At 37.8% G+C, this 19,908-nt stretch overlaps 1 protein-coding gene across 3 annotated transcripts in view; it reads left to right on the top strand.

Annotated features, from left to right (window-relative positions):
• Nucleotides 1-5,402: 5,402 nt before the first annotated feature.
• sulf1 (sulfatase 1) overlaps nucleotides 5,403-19,908 on the top strand; it is a gene marked incomplete at its 3' end in the record, with an annotated part of 87,122 nt that continues 72,616 nt past the window's right edge. Inside the window, exon 1 of one of the 3 annotated variants that reach the window (XM_084398190.1) lies at nucleotides 5,403-5,707. The remainder of the gene's footprint in view (nucleotides 5,708-19,908) is intronic. The other 2 variants (XM_084398189.1, XM_084398183.1) reach the window with 2 other exon arrangements.

The following is a 19,908-nucleotide window of genomic DNA, read 5'->3' as shown; positions in this document are numbered from 1 at the left end:
GACAACTGACTCTGCAGGACCTGGCAGAGATGTTTCGTAAAAATATGGCATTTCAGCAACGACAAGAGGCCCAAATGGAGCGGGAGGCCGCTCGGCAGGAGCAACGCTGGAAAATGATGCAGCATCAATTTAACCTTCTCAGGGAGGAAGTGGATATTCGCACTACCCCTGATCCTGGAGGCTTGTTAGTTCCTGATCCTCCTTCCGAGATGCCGGAGAATGGGTCCAATGCCTCAGTGGCCCTTGCTCCAGATCCTGTTCGAGGTATGATTGAGCCCAAGTTGCAGAAATTGGAAGATTCAGATGACATTGAACATTTTCTCACCACTTTTGAACGCATTGCTCTGGCCTGTAAGTGGGGAAAAAGTGAGTGGGCCCTTCGGTTAGTTCCCTTATTGACTGGTAAGGCTAGGAGTGCCTATGTGCACATGGATATTGAGGAGACGTTGGAGTATGACAAAGTAAAGTCTGCCATATTAAGCAAGTATGCCATTAATCCTGAAACTTACCGTCAAAGATTCCGCTCATTAGGGATCGAGCCTGATGAAACGCCAAAAGAACTTTATGTACGACTTCGAGAACTTTATGAAAAATGGGTGCAACCAAAGGGAAGGACTGTAGAAGCTGTGGGGGAAGTGATTATTTTAGAGCAGTATTTGAGAATGCTTTCACCAGAATTGCAGGTATGGGTAAGGGAACACAACCCTGGTACAGCTGTTCAGGCTGCTTCCTTGGCTGATGTTTTTGTAGCTGCTCGCTCTCGTTCCCAAGTTTGGTATTCTGCTCAAAGGGGGAATAGGGAAAATAGGAGTTCGTCAACATTTGGTCGAGGTGAAGGTAAATTGAATTCCTCTAGTAAGAAGCCTAAGGTTATAGATAGTCAGTTCTCTAGGCCTCTACCTCAGTCTAGTCAGGTGCCCATTTGTTACTATTGTGGACAGGAAGGGCATAAAAAGCCAATGTGTCCTAAGCTATCTGTTAAGATTTCCCAAATATGTTCTGTACCAACAGAAAAGTTGACTCCACCTCAAAGCCTGACTGTTCCTGTAGAAGTGAATGGGAAAAAGGTGAATGCATTAATAGACACTGGTAGTATGCAGACGCTAGTGGAAAGTCAGTTGGTGCCAAAGTATTCCGAAGAGAATGAAGGTAGTGTTGTCATTAGATGCGTTCATGGTGAGGAGCAGATTTACCCTACAGTAAAAGTGCAGGTAGTGGTACAAGAGCAACCCTATTTGTTGAAAGTAGGGGTAGTAGAAACATTGCCGTATCCTGTGATTTTAGGGCAAGATTTTCCTCTGCTGTTGAACCTTTTGCCTTTTAACTCTGTTTGTAGTATGGTGATGACCCGAGCTCAGGTTAGGCGGTCTATGGATGAGTCTGAACCCTTTAAGAGTCTTCCATTCTTTGATGCTGAGTTGGAAGCTGGTCCAGTTAAAGTAAGGAAATCTAGAAGGCAGAGAAGGCAAGAGAAGTACAGATATGTGGAAACTGATGCTCAGGTACAGGGTGGAAAGCTGGATGAATTGATTGGGTTTAAGATTCCCAGTAATATGGCTGAGCTGCAACAAACTGATCCTGTTTTGTCTTCACTGTATCAACAAGCTCAGACAGGTAAGAGAGAAGGTGTGAAGTCTGTAGAGAGTAGAGTAGTAGAGAGGTTTGTTCTTCAAGAGAACGTGCTGTATCGACAACAGGGAGATGGTTTACAGATGGTGGTACCTAAGGCAGTTCAAAATATAGTCCTGACTTTGGGTCACTCCATTCCCTGGGCAGGTCATCTGGGTAGGCAGAAAACGCTGGCTCGAATTAAGAAACATTTTTATTGGCCTGGCCTTAGAGCTGATGTTGTAAAATTCTGTAAAACCTGTCCTGAGTGTCAGTTGACCTCTAATAGACTCCCCTCTAAAGCTCCTCTTCATCCTCTTCCAGTTATAGGAGTCCCATTTGAACGACTTGCTATGGATATAGTTGGTCCAGTTGAAAAAAGTAGAGCAGGGCATAGGTTTATGCTAGTGGTGAGTGATTATGCTACCAAGTATCCAGAGGTGTTTCCTTTGAGGACTATTGGAGCTAAGCAAGTAGCTACCTGTTTGATTCAATTGTTTTCTCGGGTAGGATTTCCTAGAGAGATACTGACTGATTGTGGGACCAATTTCACCTCAAACCTCTTAAAGCAAGTCTACCATTTATTGAGCATAAAGGGCTTGAAATCTACGCCGTTCCATCCTCAAACGGATGGATTAGTAGAGAGGTTTAATCAAACCCTCAAAAGTATGCTCCGTAAATTCATCAATGAGACCGGTGCAGATTGGAATCAATGGTTGCCTTATTTGCTCTTTGCATATCGTGAAGTACCCCAGGCCTCAACCGGTTTTTCACCCTTCGAATTGTTATATGGCCACGATGTGAGAGGACCACTGTCTCTGTTAAAGGAGACCTGGGCCGGTGAGGAGGGAGAGGGGGAAGGAATAGATGTTGCATCCTTTGTCGTGGCAATGCATGAAAAATTGCAAGGAATGACAAATTTAGCTCAAGAGCATATGGCAGAGGCTCAGCAGAAACAAAAATCCTGGTATGATAAGTCTGCAAGAACTCGTTCATTTGTTCCAGGTCAACAAGTGCTTGTGATGTTGCCCACAGTGTCCAGTAAGTTGTTAGCCAAGTGGCAAGGGCCTTTTAAAATACTCAAGCAACTAGGCCCTACAACTTATGAGATCTCAACCCCAGGACAAGCCCGTTCAAAGAGAATTCTGCATGTGAACCTTTTGAAAGAATGGTCCCCTCGGAAGGAATGTCTGCTGATTCGGTCTGTGAAGGATGAGGAAGAGGTGGAAGAGCAGTATTTTCCTGTTCAGAATTCTGCAGTGCTCAATTTAGATCATCTCTCTGAGTCCCAGCAACAGCAACTTCAGTCTCTGTGTCATCCTGAATTGTTCCAGGAGAAGCCAGGTCGAACAAAGCTGGTAGAGCATGACATCATCTTGAAAGAAGATGCAGTTCCAAAGAGACTGAGTTATCGTGTACCTGAAAGATTACTTCCAGCTCTTAAAAAGGAATTGGACTTGATGAGTTCTTTGGGGGTGATTGAACCTTCCAAAAGTGAATGGTGCAGTCCTGTGGTCTTAGTACCTAAAAAGGATGGAACTACAAGATTTTGTATTGACTTTCGATATTTGAATTCAGTTTCGAAATTTGACTCGTACCCAATGCCTCGTATTGAGGAATTAATTGAACGCCTGGGTAATGCAAAATATCTGAGCACTGTTGATCTATGTAAAGGTTACTGGCAAGTGCCTTTGAGTTCCAGATCCAGGGAATTGACTGCTTTCCGGACTCCTTGGGGTCTGCATCATTTCAAGACTATGCCTTTTGGCCTGCATGGGGCTCCGCCCACTTTCCAGAGACTAATGGATCAGGTATTGCATGGCTTGTCTGATTTTACCTCAGCCTACCTTGATGACATTGTGATTTTTAGTGAAATGTGGGAAGAGCATCTGAAGCATTTGCAGATGGTTTTAAGACGCATTCAAGAAGCGGGACTGACAATCAACCCTGGTAAATGTGCCCTGGCAAAGAAAGAGACTGAATACCTTGGGTATGTCCTGGGGAATGGGGTCATCCGGCCACAAGTGGGGAAGGTGCAAGCTATTAAGTCCTGTACCCTACCTAAGACCAAGAAACAGGTGAGGTCTTTTCTCGGATTGGTTGGGTGGTATCGTCGATTTGTGCCCAATTTTTCTTCTAGAGCTGCTGCCCTAACAGATCTGATTAAGAAGAATGGCCCAAACCAGATTCAGTGGACGGAGCAGGCCCAGAGAGCTTTCCAGGACATTCAAGGAGCTCTACAGGAAAGCCCAATGTTGCACAGTCCCAGGTTTGATCAACCATTTGTTTTACAAACCGATGCGTCAGGAGTTGGACTAGGAGCAGTGCTACTTCAGGGAGAAGTGGGAAACTATCACCCTGTGGCTTATATTAGCCGTAAACTGTTTCCTAGGGAAGTGCGCTATTCCACTATTGAGAAGGAATGCTTAGCAGTGAAATGGGCCTTGGACTCTTTAAGATATTATCTCTTGGGCAGGCATTTCACTTTAGAGACTGACCATCGAGCACTCCAATGGTTGAACAACATGAAGGACACTAATGCCAGGATAACCCGCTGGTATTTGTCTCTGCAACCCTATCAATTTACAGTTCTCCACCGGCCAGGAAGAGAGAACCTTACTGCTGACTTCCTTTCCCGCCATGTGAGCGAGGAACCGGAGGTGGGGGAGAGTGTGACGGGTGCGTAGCTCACTTCACAATTTAACTCTACCATGATTGAAATTGTCTATTTTGAAGTTTAATTTAATAGGGTTTATTTTATTTTTAAATTCCCTTAGGATAAGAAATAACCACAGGACAAGTTATCAAGTTTATTAAAGAGTAAACGGTTTATTAAAGTTTGAATATATAGAAGGGTGCACACTACTTATATTCTCTTTTGCTGTTAAACTCTACCTGAGTCCTAGATTCTTCTGGTCCATGGAGTGAACGGCCGCATTCCATGTGTCAGGAAACAAAGGGAGAGGCGGGGCATTAGCCTCCAAACTTGTACTGTTCCGGAGGAAATTGGACTGTACCATCGTAATCCAAATCGGAGGGAATCTTTTATTTAGTTTCATTCAGTTTCATTTTGTTCTGTTTGTTTGGAGTAGTTTTTGTATTGTGCTTCAATTATTTGATTGCATTATGTTAGGTACGATACAGTGTATATTTTGTTGTAATTATTATTGTTAATTGGGGAACGCTTTCTTTTGATATTTACCTCTTATTTTTGTTTGGTAGAGGCTAAAGAGTATATCTAGTGGTGAATCTCAGAGGGGAGATCTATCCAGCCACAGTAACATCATGATCTGCTGATCTTTAGTGTTTGTTTATTATTTTGTTAACTGGGGAGATTTATTTATTTTCTAGGTTTGTTTTATTTTTTTGTTAGATTCAGTTAATTTCCATCTTAAGTCTTTGATTTTTATATGGACTTTATTTTTGGAAATTACTTTAATTATATCTGCCCCTGTATATAATTAATTTTTTGGAGAAATAAATCCAATCTATTCACTGCCTGTCCTGCCTGTTCTTGGCCACACCCTTACAATATACTTTTATTTTAATAATAATAATTATTATAATCATCATTCAAAGGCAACACATTTTAGACAACAGATGGAAAATAATCAATTTTATTCTTCAACAAGTGATCTTATTAGTTTTAGTTTACTCATTACATAATGAGTAATGTCAGATGTCTAGCTAAAAAAAAAAAAAAAACTGTTTTGCAACTATTTCTGAAAAGTAGCAAACAAACCAGGTTTGACATCGGAGCTGTCAAAATGGCTGCCATTCACTTAATTAGCTTCAAGCTAACAATGCACTGAGAGGAGCAGCATAATTAATGTGCTGTTTAGCAGAGGTGGGGCCTGCAATCCACCTGCCTCAAGGCAGATAGAAAGGATAATCAAAGAATTCTAAAGTTTTCCCACTGCAATTGCGCCATTATTGGGAAAAGTGGAGGAAGTTTATCAGGCTTTTAAATGAAGGTCTTTTGGCTCAAGTAGCATATGAGAACTAGCCCTCTGGCCAACTGTTTTACTGGAAGTATTGAGACCAAACACTGCTGCCTAGACGATTGTTTGAGGATCTGCTCTGCTCTAAATGCCTTAAGGTGAGTCAGAATTACTAAACAATGAGGACTTGATTATATTAAAGCAGAAGGGTTTTTTTAATTTTTTATAGCTAAATTAGTTAGCTTCTCAAAAACCCATAATATATTTCAAGGTACAGTATGTAGTTTATTTTATCTCCCACAGTGGTTATAGTTTGAACACTAGAAATACTTCCTGATTAAACTCAATGCTGTAATGAAAAAGGCTTTATGATGGATTTTTTTTTTCAATGTCAGTATATCTTTATTAGATTGTTTATGCTGTGTAGGTGAATGAAAATTTTAAACTCCATTCAACATGGATATCCTTGACTTCAAGCAGTGTCTTTTTTCCTTTTGTTTTGTTTTATGTCTTTGTCACTTCCAGTAAGTCTCCACAACCATTTCCAGTATAGTTGGACTCGGTTTACCAGAATATATTAGTCATTAGATGTCATCTTTCTGCCAAGTTATTGAAAGGCACTGCTGTTTCTGATAGCTTTGTTGAATCTAGTGTAAGATCAATTTGGTTCTTGCAGTAATCATGTTGTTTGTTTACCAGCAAAAAATGGTTAGGCTAGTTTTTCTAAAGCTGGTCGGCCAAGGGAGGCTTGCTTGTTAAGCTAGGACATCCAAAACTAGCACTCTCTCTAACAATTGCATATTGTTCGAGAATGTATGCGCTCTCATTCGTTGTTTTCCATACAATCTGCTCCTGCACCACTGGGGTTGGGGTTAAGGGTTGAGCTTCATGCTTTTTGTTTTTGTTTTTCCTTACAAATTGTAGGTTTTCATTCAAAATCACCATACAATCACCAAATCTGAACTTCTAATCTCTGTTTTTGATCAACTTTTTACTGGAAGAATGCATGCTTTTACTACTGGACATGTAGCTCTTAAAGAGGTGGTATAATGCCCTTTTCACAAGATGTAAAATAAGTCTTTGATGTCCCCAGAGTGTGTATGTGAAGTTGTAGCTCAAAATACCCCACAGATATTTTTATATAACATGTTAAATTTGTCACTATTTGAGGGTGAGCAAAAATGCACTGTTTTTGTGTCTGTTCCTTTAAATGCAAATGAGCTGCTGGGAGCTCCCAGCACAGGGGATGGAGCAACAACAGCTTGTGTCCTTTTACCTCAAACAGACATGCACTGAAAATTTCAAAAACTTTTAGCCTTTTATGTTCAAACCGAAGTCAGAAAGATGGAGAGACTCAAGAAGAAGTGACAACATGTAGACAACACTTCTGAATGGTTAGTTGGTGAATTTATGTAGCATATGTGTAGTTATCTTCTAGTCATTGATTAGCAAATTCTGTCTTGATAATCTATAAATCGTGTCCCGGGGGTGGGGTTTATGTAAATGTTAGGGTTGGTGATGTCACTAACCCGGGAGGAAGCTTGTGTAGTCCCTACCAGCCGTTTGTTGTAGTTCTTAAAAGCAATTTCTTTAAAAGAAAATATCTCCCTTTGCTTTGAACTTTGAGCATTGTAACTTTGCAGATGTTGTTTATGCTCAAACAGCAACATTACACACTAACTAAAGTTAGAAAAGTGAAATCATATTCAACCACCCCTTTAATACAATTACTCTTGGGCAGATTGACTAGCTGTTCATTGGTAATTTCAGTTAGAAATAAGTTACTGAATTATTTCATCCTTGAAAGTGTTTATCCATGAATGTGCTTATCCAAATGATGTGTTTTTGGTCTGATGTTTTTGTAATTATTACATGGTTTCTGAATGAGCTTGTACTTATTTGAAATATGCTTGATTAAGTACAAACAATCTGAGGCTAAGCAAAGGTCAAAATGAGTACAACGACATCCCAGCCTATTCTCACTGAGTTGTTAGTCCAAGAGAAATGCTTTAGGTGTGAGTGTTTGTGGTCTGTAGACCAACATGAACTGTTTGGTACGAGAGACACGGTTCCAGCGCTGGGTGGACAGTTGTGTAGTGGGAGCGTGTGACTTTACGTAGGGGGTTGTGTGTGTGTGTTGGCAAACTGCTGTGACATATTTTTTTTTTCTTTCTTTTTGAACTGTGTCTGGCCAAAACAGCACTTCATCCGGCAGGCAGGGGAACAATTGTGCTTTTCGTTCAAGTAGAAATATTAAGGGTTATTTGTGCAGCCCTCCATGTCATTGAGCTGTTTTGTTATTTCTTCTTACCTCATTTGTATGGCTTTTAAATGATATATTATGCCAGAACGCAGCGGACTTGGTCAATGTGGTGATGTTTCTATTGACTGTAAAATATCGAGGACTGATGAGGGAATCATCATTTCTCAGGCACACACATATTAAAAGCCCTCTAGGCAGTAGCGTTTCATGCTTAACCTGAAACGCAAACTGAAGGTTGTATTCCCTTTACCACACTTTGGCGTTATATTGCAAGTCTTGACAGAACTGGTTGAAAATCTGGCTTTGAGTTCTATTTCATGGTCATTTTATAAAGATATCCTTGAACATAAGTTGCACATCTGGATTTTTTATTAAACCGCTATTTTGGAAACTGGCTCATATGTTTTATTCGGCTTCTAGGGATTGAGACCCCTACATCTTACTCAACTCTTTCAACCTCATGTTGCAGTTTGCCATGGCGTCCGTTCACTCACTCGCAGTCAATCTGTCCGCAGGCAAACAGGCAGTTTTTTAAGGCCGATGATACTTACTTAAAAGGCTAGAGTTGTTTTCTTTGGCTGTGTACTTTCTGAAGACAAACTCTGGCCAGTACAAGTTTTTGAATTGGCTTCATTCAGATGTTATTGCAGTGAGTTTGCATCTTTCTGTCATGCTAACTGGAATAAACAAAGACTCCTGTTATTAGTCACGCTTGCTTGTGGTTTCCCTTATATCGCAAATGCTGGAGCCTGATTAGGACATATTTGAGATAAAAGTGACTGTTAAAGGGATAGATCAACTAAAATGAAAATTGTCATTTACAGACCATCCTGTTGTTCCAAACCCATGTACAGTACCAGTCAAAAGTTTGGAAACATTACTATTTTTAATGTTTTTGAAAGAAGTCTCTTATGCTCATCAAGCCTGCAGTTAAAAAACAACAACAAAAAAAAAAAAACACAGTAATATTATGAAATATTATTACAATTTAAAATAATGGTTCTCTTTTTTTAATATATTTTAAAATGTAATTTATTTTTGTGATGCAAAGCTGAATTTTCATCAGCAAGTACTCCAGTCTTTGGTGTCTTATGATCCTTCAGAAATCATTCTAATATGATGATTTGATACTCAGTTATTATCAATGATGGAAACAGTTGTGCTGTTTAATATATTTTTTTGGAATACTTTTTTCAGGATTCATTGATGAGTAAAACGTTAACAGCATTTATTCATAAAAACAGCATTTATTCAAAATAAAAACATTTCTAACAATATAAATCGTTACCATCACCTTTTATCAATTTAACGCATCCTTGTTGAATTAAAGTACTAATTACTTTAAAAAAAAATAGTTATTGAACGGTAGTGTATATTGTTACAAAAGATTTCTATTCTAAATAAATACAGTTCTTTTTAACTTTTTATTCATCAAATAATCCTGAAAAAAGTATCTCAGGTTATAAAAAAAATATTAAACAGCACTGTTTCCAACATTGATCATAAATCAGCATTTTAGAATGATTTCTGAAGGATCATAAGACACCAAAGACTGGAGTACTTGCTGATGAAAATTCAGCTTTGCATCACAAAAATAAATTACATTTTAAAGTATATTAAAAAAGAGAACCATTATTTTAAACTGTAATCATATTTCATAATATTACTGTTTTTTGTTTTTTAACTGCAGGCTTGATGAGCATAAGAGACTTCTTTCAAAAACATTAAAAATAGTAATGTTTCCAAACTTTTGACAAAATGCAAAATGTTGATGTTTGGATGGATTTCCAAGCTGCTCTCTTTCTTTTAATTTAATTTATATTATATAAGTATTTGTAACATTTTTAGTGTTATAGCTAGAATTAAGAAACGTGTGTATTTATCTAATTTCGTAACTATTTTATGTTTTGGCAAATTCATATGAATTCATTCGTACTTTTTTTGTACAACCTGCATACGTCCCAATGAGGAGTGGGTTTAGGGTGAATCGTGTGTTTTCCTATGAACCACATTATACGAAATTGCAACTGTGTAAAATACTTGTTGATTTATCTGAGTATCTTTTTCCAGCCGTTTGATAGTCGAGATTGTAACTCCAAATGTTATCATGGAATTTTTCTCAGTGTCTTGACGCCCATGAGGTGGCTGAACACAAACTCCATGAATAGGCTTGTTTACTAACCACAAGTGGTTCCACTCACCAAAACCATAACAGCACAGTACACAACAGGGGTGTAGTTGACTTTTACAGCTTCCTGGTGGAAAAGAGCTTTCAGCTGGCCAGCACCTGCAGTTATGAGGCTGTAATGTGCATGTTAGTGGATGTTGGCTTGAAAGACATGACCTCAGTTTCTCATGTGCGATGTGGAAACCTTTTTTTAAAGGCCGTCCTCAAGCTTATTCAATATCAGATGGATGAAATTGGCTGAGACTTCACTGACAGACTTGCAAACGATTCTGTCAGACTGACTCATTTATTGTGCCTTTTGCTTCCGAGACATTGTGACAATAGGGTTTAGGCGTGTTGCTCGCTGTTCTCATGAGACAAACTGTCCAAGCGAATAATAAAAATGGTTGTTCTTTGGGCGTGCTGAGGTTTTCCTGTCTCTTTATTTCCCCTAAATGAAATCAGACTGAATGTCAAAAACATCTGTCCTAACTGATTCCCTCCTCTTGAGGCCACCCAGAGGCGTGTTCGACCTTTTTTTCTCTTTGATTTATTCAAGTGTAGTAACCGTAATGGGTTTGCCCGTCAACTTCCTCAGTGTTCAGGAGGTCATCTGAGACTCGAGGGCCACCTAGTTCCATGGTTACGGAACCAAGCGAATTTGATTGGGTGAGGTCTTTTTGAACAAAATGCCCTGAGAGACGTTTGACCGAGTCAAAGTACACATGGATCAAATGTTTGATGTGATTCATGTATTCACAAGGTGCAGCAGAATCCCTCAATGCTGAGCTCATGATTAGCCACCTGAAAGAAATCCAAGGACTGAATTTAAGCCCAACTGGTAGATATCCAGATGTTTTAAGGGAGCCGTACTGCTTGTATGAGGTAAGAAGGTGGTAATGTGCCAAACTAGCAGTGCAACATTTAACATGGATGCAAATCTTCATGATTGATTCAAGCAGAAACATGACTGGGCTCTAATTTATGTCTTTATAGCATAGTCTTCTCCTGGCCGTCCTGTTCCCTTGTTTTGTGCCTGGGTGGGACCAAGGTTTTTGTAATTTGTCTAATTATTTGCTTTTCTTGTTTTTTTACTTTGACTCGAGATTCACATTCTGAATCCTACTATCTTAACCCTTTACCAAACGCTTCCTTCATACTGTATCTTTGCTTTACTGATGACTAAGACTTAGCACCCCTCGGTTTTGGGTGTTTGTTTTCCATGGTGCTCTGAATAATATAATCTTTAGCTTGAAATTACATAGATTTCTTACAGCTTCCTAGCTTGGCTTGAATTTATTTTGAGTATCCTTTCACATTTGTTTACAATATTTTAACTGGTTTATGTTACTTCCTATGTTAATATGAACACCTTAGGCTTGCCAAATAGTAACAGTAATATAGTTAAATAATTTACACACACATCATTAGTCTGTCTCACTAGAGCAATATGGAGCAATATCTGTTTCGCCCTTACAGCAGTCCTAAAATTTTATTGATTATTTAAGGCCGATAGATTTTTCACACTATAAAACCTATAAAATACAATATAATTGCTATATTCATTCTTAATAAAAAGCAACATTTTAATTGGAAAAGGTAGATTAAGTTTTGTAGTCTTGGATCAAGTGTTCCGATTGGCGCAAATAACAGTATTTGCCATTTATTGAGGTATATGTGCAATTACAGGAAGACAAATGTCATTTCAGTCAACCCAAAACCAGATGAGGTCTTGCTTGATGAATGAAAAGTTCACGCTCTCTTGATGGTTAAAACAAATGGAACAAGTTTAACAAGGACTTAAATGCCTTCATATCCTCAAGTAATTCCTTAAACCACATAAAGACTTTCGACTGCTCGTCAGACACGTGATGGTGAAAACCATTATTTTTAAAGAGATTCACGTTTTCAGTTCTCACATTAGGCACGCTAAGGGTTTCGTTTGAGTAGTGTTGCTTGCACTCTCTCCATTGCCAGGCTAATTGATACCCAGGCCAAGAGGAGCAGGGTAAACAGGAGACCGCTGCATTACCGCTTTTGCAGGAACCAGCCTTGCCATAATGCTCTTCCTGTCAGGCCACATCAGAGGCCAGGAGATGGGCACACAAAGGCGATGTTTGCTCAATCTAACCAAGCGAGGCTGCTCAATTGGGGGAAACTGAACTTTCCCATCGGTGTCATTCTTTTCTTTCTGTTGGTGTTCTCCAGTAGAGGAAAAAGGTACTTTTGAGCAAATTTAAAGAGTAGCCATATAGTTGGGGGCATTTGTACCCTTTTAACTTTAAGAATCAACATTAACATGTTTGGCTAACACTTTATTTTGACGGTCCACTTTAGACATTTTACCATCTAGAAGTAACTTTGCAAATGCATTTCAACTTATTCTACTAACCCAAACTATTGGAGTGTAATGGCTCAAATTTGGTTCAGTTGTATCACGGTTTTAGGGTCACAGTTTTGGTACAGTTCAGTGTGTGCTATGTTCAGGGGAAAAGGGACAACTGTTGAATAAAAATAAAGAAAATAAGAACAAATAATCAAACTACAAGCAACAGCACAAAACATACAATAGGGCAAAGATACTAATAAAATTAACTTTACAGGTTTTTGAGGTATAATACAGTATTTTCAGATATAAAAATGTAAAAGTAATCCAATGTAAAATAACATTGCATATAATCATGTTTTACCGAGAACTGCTTCACCCAAACCCTAACCCAACTCTACTAACAGTTTTTTACAGTCTGCTTATACTCTGAGAGTTACTTGTAATTGCAAAGTTACTTGTAGTTAGTAATGTCTAAACTGCACTATCGAAATAGTGTAACCCAAAAAAAGATACAATTCTTCTTCAACGTTTTTTTTTTTTTTTTATTTTTTTTTTTATGTTGTATAGTTTGTTTATTAATGATCATGCTTTAACAGCTAAAGGAGAACTTAGTGTTTTCAAATGTGCACGATTTAAGATATAATCACGCATACTAGTGTTTTCAGGATGGTTACGTTGGTAAGGAAAGGAAAAAGGCTTTCTCTTCCTAGTCACATCTAGTATAAATGTAGGACCCACAATGGGTCATGTTCTGAATTTGAGGATGTAATGCATTCAAGAGTGACTTCAGTGTGTCGCAGTCCAAATAGTTGCTAAGCTGTAAGAGTGGATTGTTTGCTTATGTCGAGCTCGGCAGAATAAATGAGGGCAACAGTGGGCGAATGTATTGACCTGACTCTTCTTTGTCTTATTCTGTCCATATTTGAAGAGTCGTAGCAACCTCACAGATGGATAAAGGCCACATTTTTTGGGGGGTAAAGCTTAGAAAACAAAGGACTGGGGTCTATTGGTAGAAATGAGGTCAGTGTTGCCCTCCTAGAATGTAGAAGTTGTTTTTGTAAGAGCTACTAGTGCAGGCATAGCTTGACTCTGTACACTTCCAAACCGACCTAAGGACTTTTGGGCTTTGGGAACTTTCCTGGGTCTTGTTTAGCTGTCCATCTTTCCTCTTTTTCTGTTTTCACATGTCTCATTTTATTAGTGTCATTGTCTTTTTAGTATTTTAACCTTGTAAACATCACTAAAACTTTAGAAATTCCAATATTTGCAATGGTTGGCTTTGTTTTTAATGTTTAATTTGAATAACAGTAATAATAGACTTTATTTTTATGGGCCTTTTAAAAGTTGCATCCCAAAGCGCTTTACAAAGATAAAATAAAAATACACAAAATAGGGGGAAAAAACTAAATAACATGCATCAAGACAATTTGAGAATACTTTTTTTTTTTTTTTTTTTTTATCTAAGACTCATATAAGCGAGCCTGAATTAGTTTTAAAGGGCACCTATTATGCAAAATTCACTTTTACATAGTGTTTGAACATAAATGTGTGTTGGCAGTGTGTGTACACAACCACCCTATAATGATAAAAATCCACCAAGTGCTTTTTTTAAAATCCCCATAAACCATAAGTACTGTCTCAGAATGAGCTGTTCTCAGATTCGGGGCAATGTGACGTCACTTTGCACAGGCCCCTCCCACGACTGTTGATTGACACTACAGTTTGAGCATAGACCCGCGCTGACTGAGCTCGACACAGTCCGCCATTGTTTCCACGCTGGAGCAACTGTAGACAAGAATGTCTCCTAAGCGATTGAGGTGTTTTGTTGTTGGATGTAAGAATGAACTTAGTCTTCATTTACTCTCGTTGTTACTCGAGGATGGATCTGTACTGTTCGTGATTCAGCTTACAGTCTCCGGAGCGACAGGCCTAACGTTACTGATCACGGCAAAAATGAAAGTGAGAGAGCGCACTTTATGGCAGCTCATCCAGTCGTGGATATACAATTTACCAGTTGATTAAGCACCCACTGAAAAGGTGTGTATATATTTGTTTACTGTTAGTTCTAACGAGTGTTTTGTGTATTTCGCTGTGTATGTTCCATGATAATGAAAGGGAGAGAGAGAGTTTATGGATAAGACTTAAATGCACACTTATGCACTGGGTTTATTCGGCTCTTACAGTGATTTTCTGGAGTAAAACTAAGGCTTCATCTTTTGTGTGAGGTACAATAAACTTAATTGAACTCATCAGTATATTTTGGTCATCATTCGGACGGGGTCTGCTTGTATTAATAGTGGATAAAAGCAGATGACAAATAACCGTAATTAAACTATTCCTGTTCTATCTCCATACAGCATATATTCTCTGGCTCTGTGGGCATTACTGTGCGACTCTGAGTCGAAATGAACACCACTACTGAGAGTTTCTGTTTTGATATTATCAGATGAGATTGTCCTGGCTCTTAGCGGGAGCTCGTGAGGCTCCGCCCCCTGGGCCGGCAGCAGCAGTTAATTTGCATTTAAAGGGATACACGCTAGAAGGTGCGTTTTTCTGAGCCCCAAAAAATGACAATTGAAACATGCTGTAAAAAATGTTATCTGTTGGGTATTTTGAGCTAAAACTTAACATACACACTCTGGGGACATCAGAGACTTATTTTACATCTTGTGAAAAGGGGCATAATAGGTTCCCTTTAAGAGAAGACTTAAAAACACTAAAACATTCAGCATGTCTAATCTCAGAGTGGAGAGAATTCTGAAGTCGTGGAGCAAAAGAAGAAAAGGCCTGCTCACCCATAGAGCATAACTGAGTTGGAGGAAGCCTTGTAGGTAAGAGAATTTAAAAATGTACACGAAACCTGACAGGGAGTGATTTGCTCACTTGTCCTGGCCCTTGTCAGGATTCGGGCAGCTGAGTTTTGCACATACTGCGGTTTATTTAGAGACCCCAGCAAGTAGAGCGTTACAGTAGATTGATCATTTTGTTTTGTTTTATTAAAAAGCATTATCCAGTTCACTGCTTTTCTTCCAGTTTTGATGTTGCCTCTGTTCATTTAATAACATGAACACCTAAAACAGCCATATATCACCAGATCTGGAATTAGTGTAAATCTGGGTGTTATCGGTGTAAAAATGAAACTTAAGACCAAAGGATCTTAGTAGCTGACCAAGGGGAAAAATGTAAATGCAAAAAAATAATAATAAGGGACTCAAAATCGATCCCTGGGGAACACCAATTTGACCTGAACCTACTTTGGACCCAGGGAAGCAAAACTGCGAGATAAGACTCAAACCAGTTTAATACACTATCAGGAACACCAAAAAGTTTCAGTTAAAAGGGAATTATCTACAGTGTCAAAAGCTGCACTGAGATCGAGAAGAATCAGAATTGAAAGACAGCCAGAGTCTGAAGCGACTAACAAGTCATTAGTAATCTTAACTAATGCTTTTTCAGTGCCATGTAGTTTGCAGAATCCAGATTAAAGGGGCTCAAAAAGATTGTTTAAAGTGAGCTGAGTGTAAAAATGAAAAGCAACAATTCTCTCTCATATATATATATATATATATATATATATATATATATATATATATATATATATATATATATATATATATATACACATATACATATACACATATACATATACAACCAGACAATATAAGATTTGCAGATTTACTTGGTGGTCTAATCAGATATGGTTGGTTGTTTTGCACACTGTATAGAAACCATTATTTAGGATTTACACATTGTAATGGTAGAAGTGGCTTCTAACCAAGTGCCTGCATGACTTATGCTCAACCAGCTTACTGTTTGAATGCCATTAGACAGTAAGATTGAACCAATATGGCAAGCCATGGCTGATAAATCTCACTTGCCTTGCTGCGTCTTGAATGGTTGCATTTATAATGCTCATGTGTTGATTGCCGACATGAAAGAATCCTTTACAGTCTGACCGCCTTTAAATCAAAGCTGGTGGATGGGGGTTCAAGCTCAGACTGAGCTGGAGAAGCAGTCTAGAGCAAGAGCATTTATTTTTAAAGGCCTGCTGTAGGGTTTTATTAATACAAGGTTAAACAAACAGTAACATGCCGGCTCAGACTCCGCTCATTCATTCTGGAATGCGGTCAGAAGAATCCACATATATGTGGAGTTTAATACAACTCTACATAAATAACTTGTGTTCAGAGCTTTGAGGGACAATGAATTTAGATTAATTTTTACTTCGGTTTGTGAGGACATGCATTTTTCTAGTTCTTTCTTTAAGGAAGGGATGGTATTTCTCTTGTATTTAAAACGTTGTCCATAGAAGTCTGTGAAACATCTTTGTACATGGTGAAACAAGCAAAAGATTCACAAACCTGCACCTCCACATATGAGTCATCTTATGTTAGATAATATCACTGTTTACACGCATTTAGTTCATGTTTAGGGTACTCAAATACTAAAATTAAGATAAAATAAGTATTTCAAACTCTGGTCATGACTCTTGTTATTTTAAAAGAAGCAGATGATGAAACTGGAAGGACACCTCCGCAAAAACCATGAGCTCATCTGTGGGCGAATTCTATGGCAGCCTAATAACACTAACCAAATATTTAGGACTATTAACCAAATATTGAGGATGTTAGTTATTTAAGCTTTTATTAAAGAGGCTCTGACACGTTATCTTATTATGGAGTCAGTTTAAACACTGATAATTAGCACTACAACTTTAGAAATAAATCCAATAGTAGCAAATATCACTAAAACTATGATGACCGGGTTTATATCTATATTTAATGTTCAGAATAGATGTAATATATACCGAACTTTTGTGATTAAATGTTTGACTTTTGTCTTGCATAGTTTGAATTTTATGGATGACATGTTTACAGTTTATATACAGTAGTCAACTTTTTGAAGTGGATCAAAACCTTTCTTCAAAGTTATACATGAATTTTGAACAATACCCGTTCTTATACAACTTTAATGAACTTCATTAATACACTTCAAATATTGACTACTGCATATTTTGTCCTTTTGATTCCTAAGTCCTAATTCATGTTGCTGTAACTTGTAGTATTTAAAATAAATTGTCAGTTCACGAAGTTAAGAAAAGTCAGTACAAATCTAGTTGTCTATATTAATGGCCCGTGGCCTATTGGTTTAAGTTGAATATGGAAGTTCTCATTGTGCACTTCCTGAGGTGTGAACTGAGGAACAACTTTTGAACTTTTTAACTGAGACCCTCAGGTGGTCTGCACTAAATGATCTCTTTCTTTGAAGCCTGGCTTAAAGTCTGCTTGATGCTAGCAAAATATTTCCTGTACATTAGCATAGCTTCCCAACATGGCATAAACAATGATGACCACCATTAAGGATATTAGCATCATCCTTATCTGCTCACTTCCTCTCCTCCTCCCCAACCTGTGTTCTATTACCTGTTGTAATACCTGACCCTCCTCCTGCGGCCACTGCCAGTAAAATGCTAATGTAGCTTAATTGTGAGAACTTCACTGAAAGTGGATGAAAGAGGAACAGGCCAGTTCAGATGCACATGAGCGACAGCTGCTTTTAACCTATACCCCGTATGATAAAACTGCTTTGGTTTTAAGAAAACAAACCTTTTTGACAGGAAGCTAGGTTTAACTGTCGCCCTCACAGGACTCTGTCTCATGTCTCAATGTGTTATTTTAGTATTATTTATTTAGTATTATAGTATTTATTAATATTTTGAATTGGCTTTTATTTTTATAATTTCTTTATTTTATTAATTTAATGCTATTTAGGAACAGAAGAGAAACATTCGAAAAGAAAAACATAGGCTATGTAACATAAGTAGCCATACATTTAAAATATATATATATTTTTAGTTTTGATATGTGCTTTTGTTACTTGTTCACTTTTTAATAAAAAAAAAAAAAAAATTGCCTTTTCTTTACATTTTTGTTTGTTTACTTCAACTTTATTTTAGTTCAGTTAGTTCCCAAGGCAACATTTCTAATTTGCATAATTTTAATCTAATGTTTACTTCAGCTTTATTTCAATTAACAAAGGCTTTTATATAAATTAATTAATACCTAAGCCACAGATTCCTTAGTGGCTGATAATAAAAAGTTTGCCACTATTTCACCGTCCATCGGAAATGAGTTGGTATTTTAAAAGGGAATCTGACCATCTAGATTGAATCTATCTAATCTGTTTAAACAATGGATCACCGAAGTGTGATATTTAAATTAGATGTGGATAAGTCATAGTGATGCTAACATTTAAAGATTTTGCCATGCAGCTTTCCATGCTGAGCATTCAGCACTTCCATTTGCTATTTCTTTTCCTATTTAGGAATGTCCTGCTTGAAGAATTGTTAATTGATCTAGCCTGGAATTTCCTCTGACGCATTTGAATGCCACTGAGTTACAGTATCTACATGGTTAACAGCAGTCATTAATAAAACTTTCCTTGTGCACTAAACTCAACCGCAGACAACAATGCTCTATTGACGTCTAGAGGGTTAATTTACAGTGTTTCAAGAGTGGCGTAAACAAATGAAGCCTTACGACTCGCCATGAAGGTGATTTACCTGTCTGCTTATCCTGTGCTCACACACCCACTCTTAAATTGACTGCCGCAGAATTTAAGTGGCCATAAAGTTGTGTTGCTGCAAGCAGTTGGTTAGGGGTTTATCCCTTGGGAATCTCCAAAAATAAACTGCTTTACAGGGATTACCAAGGGAGAACACGTGTAAAGTCCGTATTGATTTTCCATTGTGTGTCCTGCCACCACTTCCCTTGCTTTTAAAGTGGGTATGAATTGGTATTTTAAAAGGGAATCTGACCAACATTTGTTTGAATATAGTCTGAGTTTACTTAACTGCAGCGTGATTTAATGTTGTCCGAGCATTTGGTCATATTTCCTTCGTGGTCAGAATTTATCCAAACATTTAGACATCTGTCGGCTAATTCTTAATGGCTATACGAAACCTTCGCTAGAATAGCTGCCATGGGATATATTAGCAGCGGGATAAATTTTAAAGGGTAATTTGAAGTTGACAATGTCAAAACTGAGTTCTTTTTAAATGAATGTTTCTGGTCTTATTGTGAGCAGTTAATTTGTGCATGCTATTCTAAAGAGAACATTTGTCTTCATCATCCATAATCAAAGCATCAACTTTGTCACTTTGGCCTACAGGCTATTGAAAAAAACAAAAAACAATAGCTGTTTTGGCATTGCATAATTCGTTCTGGCTTCATTCTGGTATGTGACTCACTTTTTTTCGATTCCAATCAATTCCTGATGGACTTTAAATCATTTTTAAAATGATTTTTATTTATCTTACTGACTATCCAGTTTCAAGCTGAAAGGTCACATTATGGAAGTAAAATTAGTTGCAAATGTCACTTAGGGTGGTTCTTATTTTTAAAGTCTCCAATTGTCATGCTCTTAACCCTTCAAATTGTTCCTTTTATATAAGAAAATACAGCATGCCAATTTGTATGGCAGTAACATAATAATTACTGGTAGCTCAATAGCTTTAAACTTTCTGAGATTTTGATGATTTTTGTAAAAACAGATAATTTGAATTGGTATTGTACCTGGCTAGTAAAATTCCAAAAGAATC

This window comes from Rutilus rutilus (assembly GCF_951802725.1).
Source record: "Rutilus rutilus genome assembly, chromosome: 24".
NCBI lineage: Eukaryota > Metazoa > Chordata > Actinopteri > Cypriniformes > Leuciscidae > Rutilus > Rutilus rutilus.
The sequence above is the reverse complement of the archived record's forward strand: the minus strand, read 5'-3'. Positions and strand labels throughout refer to the sequence as shown.